Source organism: Taeniopygia guttata, chromosome 3, assembly GCF_048771995.1.
Source record: "Taeniopygia guttata chromosome 3, bTaeGut7.mat, whole genome shotgun sequence".
Taxonomy (NCBI): domain Eukaryota; kingdom Metazoa; phylum Chordata; class Aves; order Passeriformes; family Estrildidae; genus Taeniopygia; species Taeniopygia guttata.
This window is the reverse complement of record NC_133027.1, coordinates 11,587,017-11,599,171: the sequence shown is the minus strand read 5'-3', so window position 1 is coordinate 11,599,171 and position 12,155 is coordinate 11,587,017. Positions and strand designations below refer to the sequence as shown.

Here is a 12,155-nt window from a genome sequence, read left to right as displayed (position 1 = left end):
TATTACAAACAAAATTGAGTTTCAAAAAAAGCCCTTGCTAAGTGAAGGGCCTTTAAGTAATACAATGCTCTTCACTAATAAGTCAAGAAAAACACATAAATCAGTAACTGTATAGTTAAATCAAACAACAAAAAATTAGAAATCGAATATTCCAATAGTAGAAAGTTCTCCTCAAGTAGTTAAACTAGCTGCTGTTGTTAAAGCTTTTCAGCTATTTTCAAAGCCTTTCAATTTAATTACAGATTCTACCTATGTTACTAATGTAAGTAAAAAAATAGTTTTAAAAAATATTAGTAATAATAATTTATATTGCTAGCTTTCATGTCTTTATAAAATTTTACAACACAGAACTAACCTATATTTTATTTCTCATATTAAAGCTCATTCATCTTTACCGAGATGTTTAGCAAAAAGAAATACAAGAACAAATAAACGGACCATAGTTATCTCAAACACATTACTAAACATTTTTGAGTACACAAAATTGAGTCATACCTTTTTTCATCAAAATACACAAGCACTTGTACACTTGTTTCGTATCTCTAAATCCCAAGCTAAAGCTATCATTAGAGTTACCCTGACTGTCAGCTTGTGCAAACCCCTGTTTCTACAACAACTGTTAATCCACAAAGTTTATAAAATCTACAATTATAACAAACATATCTAAATACCCTTCTTTTGAGAGATTTTAAAATATTCAGGTTTCAGGAGATTCACTATCAAGTACAGATTTTACCTCTATCCACACAAGAGAACAAGTAATCGTACCTATCAACATTTTTTACAAACATTTACTTCATTACGTGTACCCCAGGAAATGAAAAGAAAACAATAGGCCCACATATCTATCTCAAAAAGTAGCAACATTCCTAATAAATTAAAATGTTCATCACACCTTTAGTATTCCCCACTCCCCCACAAATCAAACAACTGTTAAAAAGACACATCACACATTAAAACACATTTAGATCAACAGAAGAGGGGAGCAGAAGTAATGCCACAGATAAAATTAAGTAAAGCTTTATGTGTTAAAAATTTTTTAAACAGTTCTTTTGCAGAACCAGATCCACCAACTTTTAAGCATTTTACAAATAACACACAAACAAAACTAAAAAAAAAATCCTCCTGTTTTAATAAAAAGCCTTGAAACAATTTTCCTTTCCAATTAATAACTTAAAGCAAAGAATATACTTGTATTTCTACAAGTACTAGAAAAGCAAAGTGAATTCCAATAAAGAATGTCAAACCATACAACACACCAAAACACACTAACAAACCCAAAAGTCAAAGAGCAAACACACAAACCTAAGCTAAACAGGGACTACAAGTCATGCCTAGTGTTCCTATGTCACCTGTAGAATCTGCAAACTTCAATTTAATGATAATGATAAATGTGTAAAGAGCTTGTTCCGTTGAGCTCTTTTAACAAAAACATAAAAAAGAAGGATTTATTATTATCATTAGATTCTAAAAAATTAACATTCTAAACTCTCCAAAAAATGCAGTTTAAAAGTTAAAATATAAAGAAAATTCTTTTAACAAAGAGTAACTCAACAAAAAAGATATGAAAGAAAATCAGTTCACTTTATGTTTTCTAACTTTGCTTACTTTTTATAACGCAAATTTTCCTATACAACAACCAAAACCAAATGTCTAAGTCACATTAACCAAAGCTACAAGATCAGATACCAAATGTATGTCTCACTCAAATCCAAAAAAGCCTTTTTCAACCTGGTTAGTTAGTGTACCACTAAAAAATTAGCCAATACCTATATAACACGATCCTTTAACAAAAAAGTGACTTAATAACAAACCAAGTGAAATTACTAATAGAAACAATCCCACAAGGGATTAAAGTCTCTAGACCAAACAACTCCTCAAAAGAAGTTCAGAACCCCAAGAATTAAAGATCCTTAGCTCCTGAACAATAAATTTCTGTGTCACATTTTCAAGAAACAATTAGCAAAAATATAATTCTCCAAAATACAATGTTATTCACTCTTACTATGAATATAAAAATTTACGTTTTTAGTGCAATTACTCATACACTGTAGATAAAAATCTAAAGTTAACCAATATCCACAGAAATTACCAAAATGTTATTAGTTCATTTGTAGAAATAAAACATAGCAAAACATTCCATCATACCCTAAAGACAAACCATGTAACATTAGCACACTCACTGTAATAACACCCAGTACTAAAACAGTTTCAAAAAAGACAAGAAAAAAGATCTATTAATATATACCCAAAAGATTACAATAGTAATTTCAGTCTGTTAAAAAAAAGCACAAAATATTTCAACAAGCTTCTTTTTACCTACAATTGCTTCAGAAACAACATTAAGACAAATAGATAAGATTAAATATTAACTAAATAAACAAACTAATACCACATCCAGTGCACTCAGTAACATGCGAACTGACGTCAGCAGTGTCCAACAAACTCCAAAATCAAACAACCATTAATTTCCTTTTCTAACACATAAACAGAGTTGTAAAGAATTCAAAAGAATGTGTTATATAAATTTGTCTAATCATTCTATATCCATTCACAAAAACATACAAAAACTTAACATCTACAATTAAAAATAAAGAAACATAGTTAAACAATTGATTCAGTAAGTAAAGCTTAAATCCTTAATCAAAACAACTTTACAAGTTAAGTAAAATCTTGTTTTTATAATATTAATATTAATTCCTTATTCGCTTCATTATTCACAACAAATTACAAACTCATCAAAAAGGTTTTTATTGTCCAAAAGAAAAATACAAAAGAAAAATTACAAACAATGCACAAAACCTCACCAAAACTAATTAAAGTCACTCACAAATTAAACCTTGAAATTGAGACCTTAAAAATGCCAAAATTTATCAGAACCTAATACAGATACTAAACCTTACTTTACCCAACATTAATAATGCTTTAACTTAAAATTATAGAGCTTAAAACAAAGTACCTTCATATAAAAAGTTTATAAATTTTTTCCTAAATGAATAAATATATGCAGTAGTGAAGCTATATAACACAAAGTAATAAATAAGTGACGAGTCAGAAATAGTTTATTTAAAAAGAGTGGGGGAATTGTAGGAATATATAAAAGGTAAATAACTTTAGAAAGTGCAAAAAGGCCCCAGAAAGTAGACACAAAGCTGAAAAAGGCTGGGAAATTTCAAAACCTTCTCCTGGGAAGCTAGGAAAAGAAGAACCAAGTGAATACATTTATATTTATCATAAGGAACAAGAAAGAACAAGAACTTAGTGATAGTTTGAGATGTCAAAAGTCCTAGATATATGCTTTGCAAAAATAGAAGAAGTTTCAATCTTATATAATGAATTATTGTATATTGTTTGAGGTTCATAGAAGTCCTTCTGTTAATGTTAAACCCACATAGGTCCTTTTCTTACTGGTTAGAGTATAATGACTCTGCACTTTTCTTTTATGCTATTGGTTCAAAGAATATGTAGAAAAAGGCTTTGCATAAACTGCCATCTTGTCTTTGATCTAGATTTGCATGGATGTTCGTTTCTCTGTGTCTCTTGCTTTTTGCTTGTATGATACAGACATAATAAATCCTAACTCTGCAGCCAGTCCGGGTCCCATCCTGTTCTGTGAGACGCAGACCGATCGGGCAGAAAGTGGACACAGCACTCCCAGCTATGGCCGCAGCGCTGCCCAGCCCAGGGGGACGGTCACTGCCCTGCTCCTGCTGCCCCACTGCTGATGACACGGGCCAGGGTGCCCTTGGCCTTCTTGGCCACCTGGCCAGGCACTGGCCCACCTTCAGCTGCTCTTGGCCGGCACCCCTGGGTCCTTTTGGCCCACACAGCGTCCCGGCCACAAAGTTGCCTGTTCTACTGCAAATACAGCATTAAATTGTCCTTCTAATTCTACAACCACATCTTCTAAGGAAGTATCATGAAGTTTTATAGGGATAGAAATCTAAGTTGCTGTGACTTCAATTAAAATGGGCTTATTCAACTCTGCAGGAAGTTGCTCTCTCTTAAGTATTCATCCTTGTCTGGTGTCATCAAGCAATGTTCTCTCTGCAAAACTGAGTTTGTAGGTCTTCAAGGCTCTGAGTTGGAAATTAGGAAATATCCAGCTATGCCTTTGTATTTGTTGTTGAAGGCATGAAAATGGATTTTCTTCCAGCCTCCGTGCCCGGCCCTCTACAGCCTACTGGTTCTGGCTAAGCACACAGCTTATTCTACAATTGCTAAACAGCACAAACCTGAAATGTTCCTTTCTCACTCACCTTAGGACCAGCACCGCTGATTACATTCATCAGGTGACCTGTAGTGGGCAAGGGAAAAGGAACCAGACGCTGTGAGAAAATTGCCTGGGCTGGTGAATCCCACAGAACAATCACCGCAAACAGAGAGTATTTTCCGTTTCACCACATCCCTCCAGGAGACACATTTCATTCACACAACCAGCAAGAGATCCAGATAATTGTCTTGGGCGTGCCTACCCTTTGGCCTGTTTAGCCATTAAATGGATACAAACATGACCAAGAAAATGCAAATTGTTCTCTAACACTCAATGCTCCTGTTCTACCAAACACATAACACATCTTTTTAAAATCCTCTCCTTACAGTACGTTTGTTTTTTTTTTTTAAATTGGTTGCATGCACAATTTCTCATTAACTTGCTGGAAACAGTTGCCCAGAAAAGCTGCCCCAAAATTCCACTATGATGTGGCAGCTCTATTGTGACACAGCACAGCAGCAGCTCCAGGGTCCAGGAGCAGACACTCACTGCTTTGGAGTTTGCACTTCCTTGCAAAGGGAATCACTATTTTAACACTCAGTCAAGGGTCAAGTTAGACAGTCAAATCCTTTCATGACAAAATGTAGAAAGAAAGAAGCTTTCCCTGAATTCTGGGAAATACTGCAGAGTTGTTAGAAGGCCTTCCAAGAAGGTCTCCAGTTTACGTTTTCAAAGCTGTCTTGCTTGTCCCAGCAAACTGAGGAAATGACAGACTCTGCTGCCTCAGACTCTCCTGTGGAGGGAACAGAACCCCTGCAGGTTCCCTTGCAAATGCTGCCCTGTGGCTACAGAAATCCCCTTGTAGCTGAACTCCTTGACAGGAGCTTTACCAAACCAGTGGCACGCTAGTGCTCTTTCTGTTTCAAAATAACTCAGGCACTAAGAAAGAGCAGGAAGACATACAAAAGCCACGTTCGGGTACACCCAGGGAAAACCTCTACTTACGTGTCAGGTTAGTGAGGAAATAGCTGGAATAACAAACGCCGAAAACTCCAATACCTACAGCAATAACCTTCTCAATCATTGTAGCACTGCTGTGCAGATTTGCTCCAACATCAGAAAAATCAAGGCTCTTGTCAGTGGGCAGCTCCCACTGACAAACGCCTCAAGCAGGAGGATGCTCCTGCCCTGAGCGAGCCCTAGAGCTGCTCTGACACTGAAGCCTTCCGTGCACCAAGACAACCTTCTGATGCCACCATGACCACATGGCAACCATGCCCTGACATCACAATGCAAGCACTCTATATTGGCCTGTGAATTTAGGCAGAGCAATAACCAACCTTCCGTACAGCAAACGCAAAATAGCTGGGGAAGTTCTCCTCTGTCACAAAGCAGCACAAATTCCCCTCGTGGGCCAAACCCTGTTGTTCAAGGGATCCAAGAGTAACTCCAGGAGTGCACCAAGCACCTACAGCCTGTACCCGAACTGAGCACTCAGATGGGACCCAAACAAAGGAAACCAGACCAAGAAAATGGCCCAAAGCATTGCACATCTGAGAAAAAACCCTCACTTTTAAAAATTTAAAGGTTTATTAAATCTTAACAAAGGACTGAATAAGGAAAACTTGCAGCACTGGGAGTCTCTATGAACATTACATAGAGCAGCTCATCTATCAAATGGTTGCTCTGCCTTTTATACCCTTCATCCCGCCAAAGTTTTGTCAAAGTTTTGCCATCCACTGGTGGAGATTTCTTTCTTACATCTTGACTGGAGGTCAGGTGTTGTTACACCACACCTCCTGGTCACAAGCCGGCCCTCCCCAAAAGCCCTGACTACCAAGGCTATTGCAAGGGGGAGGGGAAATAGGACTATGGGAGCCTATATTACAATAACATCACTATACATTTTTATATCCACATAATATCTACCTCTTAACAGTGAGAGCCAACTGTTACATTACTCATCTATAGCACACAGAACCAGGAGAGAAGGCACTGTTGGCATAACAGCTGAAACAATTCCTAACAAATCTCCCACATATCTGCACATTTATTGGATACGCCCAGGGCTCCTGAGGATGTACATCTCTGCCTTTATTCCCCTTTGGAAGCAGTCAAACTGGCAGCACCTGCCCACCAGCAGGAGCTGCTCCGAGCTGGGAACACGACTGGTGGTGCTGATTTCCAGAGGCTTCTGTGTCCCAGGAGAAGATAAGGAAGGAGAAGATTGAGAGGTGCTGGCGCTGCTGCTGCTCTGTGCCAGAGAGCCCCGGCTGGGCAGGGCACGGCGCTGCAGGCTCTTTCTCCTGCCAGAGCTGGGCACACCTGGGAACAAGGCATGGCAACTTGTGGGGAAACCAAGGGCTTTGTGGGGGCTGCATTGCTCAGCACACAGCCAGGCCATGTGTGACACAGAGTTCTGGCACCTAAAAAGATAAAGCAGAGGCAAATAGCTGGGAGAAGTTTCATTTTGACCTTTCTTACCTGTTCACAGAAGTTGCCAAAATGAAAGTTACAGAGCAGGGCCTGTTCCCTGCTGCCAGCTCAGGATTGGAAAGGAGGCATTTGTTTATTTCAGTACTCGGTGCATAGGGAATCACTCCCCTAACACCTGCACACCCAGCAATCTCACTTATTAGTTTGTATTCATGGAACTAAGACATATTCAATACTTTGCTGAAATTCACAGGCTAAACATTACTCCAAATTATTTGACATATTTAAATAATTTCTCAGAATTTATTGACATCAGAGTAGAAGTATCCTGTAGGTCCCTGGTGGTCATTGCCACAGGTTCAGGAGGAGACTCATGCACAAAAGAATCTAAGACACAACTGGGCTTGCCAAGCAAATGTATTCCATTAGTTGCAGTAGCAAATAATACCAACCCCTGGATTCCCAAAAATCCGCTGAGCAGGAGAAGGAGATGGAGTGTGGTGTTCGGCGACAGGGGCAGGTAGGCAGTGCACTTCCAGGACATGCCCTGGATCAAAACGGTGGGCATCTCATCCTTCTCACCCCTCCAGCCCAGAACCAGGCCTTATACCTCCTGCTCAGGAGTGGAATTTTCCCAGTTACAGCATCAGCTCACACATGGCTGGCATGTGAGATGAGGCCAGGATGGGTCCAGATACCAAGGCCATGCCAACAACGGCTCCATTATGCATTGCTCCCCTTTCAAACCTTAACTGCCCACCGATTGACCCATACATTGTTTCTCTTTCAAGGGTCCTGTTCCCACCCATTAAACAATACACTTTTCTTCATTGTCTTGTCAACCTGCTCAAACACGGATCAAATATGGCAGGGCCTCGGACATGACTCCGGTTCCTGACACAGTCATTTGGGAACTATTCCATTCCTCAAATTCTCCTTTGCTGGTCAAGAGCCTCTTAAAAACATATCTTCCCTCTGAATGCATTCCAGCTACCTTCTTAGCAGGACCACTCTCTTTATTCTCAAGGCTAAAATAGCACTTGCACACATTAGGCACTGCAGTGGGGCAATACAGGGTTCAGCACTGCCTGTTAAAGCTAAAGGGATTCACAAGCTTAAGCCCTATTGAATACACTTAACATTTCTCCTTGCTGTTCTGGGAATCAACACAAGCATTTCATCAACACACCCTTCAAGTGCTCTTGCTGAGTGAAGCCACATGGCTGTGTCAATACAGCAGCTGGGACTCAGTTTTTTCATGCATAGAAAGCCAATTTTTTATTCACAAAACTAATTTTTATACCGTTTCCACAGACCTCATGTTTAATTCCAATTGCCTGGTTCTTTTCTTGTCCACACAATTCACTGCTTAGAAGGTGTTTTTGTGTGGACTTGCTAAGACTCTCTCTTTTACTCAGGTGTTTACAATTTTCCTTTGTGGACTCCCATTGGACAGATTTCCTGATTATTACAGATGCAGTTTTCTTACCACAAGAGCTTGTTGTGCTAACTGCAGTCATGATTTTCCACATGGGAATTTAGCTAGCTGTACGTAGAAGACATAACAGGCCAGCTGCTCATTTTTAGGAGAGTAAGGCCTGATTTTATAAGGCCTTTCTTTGACAATACCCCCTACCTGTGTGCAACACATTGTGACTTTCTTTGAGAAATTAAGGAAGAAAACACAGATTGCCTACTGAAATATTTCTGCTCTCTTCCAAATCAGTTCACAACTCAAGCAAAACCCTCAGGCGCATCCCCGATTCCCTCTCTCCCAGCAGCTCCAAGCTGCGGCATGGCACAGCTCTTGCTGCGTGCCAGAGAGCACAAAGCAGGCTGGCCTGCTGGCCCTGAATATTTCTGCAAAGCACTCTGCAGGTCACAGCTTTGCTGTGGCTCAGTGCAGAAGTGCAGGCGCTGCCTCGCAGAGCTGTGTGAGGCACTGGCTCCTGCAGCCGTGAGCTGACAAGCTGTCCCTGCCTCCCGCTGGCCCATGGTCCCCTGGCACAAGCGCCGTGCCTGAAGGACGCTGCCCTGTGCTCCAGCCTGCCGAGCAGCCCGGCTCCCTGCCCCGGTGCCCAGAGTGCTGCACACACTGCTGACCTTTGCCAGGAGTCGCAGGGCAGCCGGCACAAGAGTGGGAATGCTGAGCCAGGCCACCGGCCCTCGGCTGCCCTTGGCCTTTCTCTCCTCGGGGCAGTGAATTGCCTGCAGCTTCATAAGAGATCTGAGTGGGAGAAGCCCCGGTCAGTCAATCCTGGGGCTTGGTAGCAAGCTCATCTATGATATTTGGTAACATCTCACCCTTCCTGGTTTAATAAAATTTGTAATTTGTTCTCTGTCTTCCATCTATAAGGGCCCTTTGCAAACAGGAAAACAGAAGACAGCATGGGCCAAATGTCCATGGAAACTGCAGTATTCATGTTCAGGATCTTTTATGAGGGAACTCAGGCCACAGGCACAATGCTTATATGTTAGAACTTATCTTTAAAAAACAAAAACCATTCAAACTTTAACTGATTTAACCCTTATAGAAAAGTCTAACTATTAAAAACAGCCTGTAACCCATTTATGCCTTGAAGAAAAACCCAACACCCAGAAAACAATCTGTAAACAGAAAAAACAATTTGTAAGCAAGAAAAAGTTTGTAAGCATGAGAAATAGTTTGTAAATAAATCAAGTTCTTATATAAACTGTCCATGAAGTAGGTAGACTTCAGGATGTTTGTCTATGCTTTCCACTGTCCACTGAAGGGTATTTTAGGCAGCTGAATATCATAGGGTTATTATACCGTTATATTATTTACTTAAGACTCAAAGAGGGGGGTGTACCCTCAGCCCAACCCCTTTTACCCCCTTCTTCTTTGTATAATAAGAAAAATAAGGACAAACATAGTTTTTGAGCACTGAGTGGATCTCTTTTTCACTATGAGGACTTGAAAAAAAAAATTCTTCCGGATGAGTGAGAGTGAAAATTTAACAAAGTAAAAATCCATTTGGATTTAGGTGAAATGTACCACTTTGAGCTTGCTAGCATACGTGAAATATGTTGTTTAGTCTAATAACTACAGCACTAGCAAAGTTGTCCCAGCTAAGGAAGAGATAAGAAAGACTCCTCAGTCCTTGTAACAGACAGGGCAGAATGACCCAGGTGTTCTTTCTGTACTTTCTGACAAAAACTGAGTACAAGTGTAACTAGAGCTAAGTGTAACGCAAAATCAGCATAATGAATATGCATGAACCTATTGTGAAATTCTATGCATATGGAAATTAGGGTAATAAAAAAGGATCGGGAGTTCTCAGGGGTGCGCATGTCCATTGAAGGGCAATGTGTCCCGACATGCGTCCACAGCGCTGTGAATAAACATACCATTCCCTACAAATCTTTATTGGAATTATGGGGTTTTGATTTTTCTCCGCGTTTCATGAGGCTTTTTTCATTTATCTCAATGGAGCATCTAGGTTTCCTAATGTATTTTTCTTTACCAGCCAGGTTCATGGCTTGATCAGGGCCATCAGCTTGGCTGGGGGAGGATTTTTGTATTTATACTTTAAAAACAAACTTTTATTAATATCTAGTGCACAAAAATTTTAGACACAAATAACAGCGCAAGTAATACACCCTTCTCCCCTTGTTAAAAGTTAGTAATTTTGTTAGTGATTTAATAAGACGACTTTTTACTTTTAAAATGATGACAAGTGGCAGAACTTCAGTTAAAGAACTGTTATAAGTAAAAATTGATCTAGCTAAATTAAAAGTAATAAAACCAGGTTTTATTTAGTGATCAAATTCAGTCTGAGCTAGCTACAATAAAAAGGACAGTGCTGAGCCCGGGATCAGCACTGGATGAGACACAGGTCTTACTGCTACAGCATAGGGTCCTTTATGTTTCACACAAGACTGTCTCTCTTAAGCGCTTTTTATACAGTTTATTTTGCTTGAGGCAGAGTTTTAGTGATCAGGCTTTTTTTCCTATTTAGAGTCTTACATATTTATAGAATTTCTTTTCTCTGTGTTGGTGTCATGGTTTGACGCTGGCACAATGCCAGCGCCCCATGAAAATACAACTTACCAATCAAATGCTGTGAAATGTGATCAAGAACAGAGCAAAGCAGGCCAAACTTAATAACAAAAGAAAAAGCTTTATTACACTACTACTACTACTACTATAAAAGGAAAAGAAAGGAAAGGAAAAAAACACACAAAATTCGAAATGAAAACCTTCCAAAACATTTCTCCTCCCTCCACCCAACTCCACTAAACCCCAGCGAGACCCATTTGGATCCTTAATCAAGTTTTCACCCTTCAATATAATCTATACTGAGTCCATCGGGGAAGAGAGGAGTCCCCCTTGCAACCATAGACCCCCAGGAAACACAACTGCCACCTTTTGTGTTTCCAATGTCACACGTGGCACCGCCCAGACACACCGGGCCAGTGTGACATTCTCCTCTCCATGTCACAGTGCTCTCACCACCGTGCATGGACAGAGACTGCTTATAGGGCCCCTTTAAGGATGCTTTGCCAAGGACCACCAGGAACAACAGTCCAGTATCACAATTCGGGACTAGAGTCCCCCCCATTTTCCCCTGGGGCCGAGGGTCCAAAAGACAGAGATCGCCTTCTCTTCTTCCTGAAGATGGAGGGCATCCTCACACCCTCCTCAGCTCTCTCTCTGTCCACTCCAAAACTGGTAGTTGCTGCAGAAGGTCTCTTGGCCCACCAATGCATCCCCCTAAAATGCAGTCCCTCTTGAAAAGAAAGAGTGGTTCAGTCTATGGTAAACAAGCAGAGTCCAGCCAAAAAGCCACTCTATCATCTGCCCCCAACCTTCTTCTCTAAACATCTGAGGTTTCAAGCTGTCTCTCTTTTCTTCAAATTCAGGAGGAGTAATATTTCATAAAGCCTTCATTTCTCAGGAAGGGTTAAAAGTCCCAACTCCCAAGGATGGCTCGCTGCCCAGGCTCCAGCTCCCACAGCCCGGCTGGGCACCTTGCGGCCCCCCCGCTCTTCTCCTTCCCTGCGGCGAACTGCTGATAAAACCACCGAGTCTCTGTCTCTTTTTCTCTCCTGGGAGATAGAGAGACTCTGGGGGGAGCGGAGACATCCCAGATTTCTCCACCCTTCCATCTGCAGGGGGCCAGGTCTGGTTGCAGCCCCTTCACCCTTGGGCCTACCTCCACAGGCCGCATGGCTCCCCTCCCCCACCCAGCCCGGGCTGGGCAGGGGAGAGGTCCGTACCATGCGGTGACCGGAACCAAAGAAAGAACGAGTCCTCCTGGGAATTCCGCTTTTAACCCCTCTGTGTTCTCAGAGGCGTGTCCACCTTCAATTGGTCACCCCAAGTGTCAGTATCTAAACCTGACCCCTGACTGGTGAACCTCTTCCTTCTAAAAAAAAAATTCTCTTCCCGTGTCAAACCATGACAGTTGGTGAGAACAAAATGGTGTCTGGAGAGTGATGTACACCCCTGACTGAGTTACTGGAACTTGGCATTGAGATGCAT

General features: G+C 41.1%; 1 long non-coding RNA gene across 1 annotated transcript; it reads right to left on the bottom strand.

Annotated features, from left to right (window-relative positions):
• Positions 1-10,771: 10,771 nt before the first annotated feature.
• LOC140683545 (uncharacterized) lies at positions 10,772-11,904 on the bottom strand. The gene is made up of 2 exons (XR_012054722.1): positions 11,827-11,904; positions 10,772-11,682 (listed from the first exon to the last, which is right to left on the bottom strand). It is a non-coding gene; the product is annotated as an uncharacterized lncRNA (long non-coding RNA).
• Between the last annotated feature and the right edge of the window lie 251 nt (positions 11,905-12,155).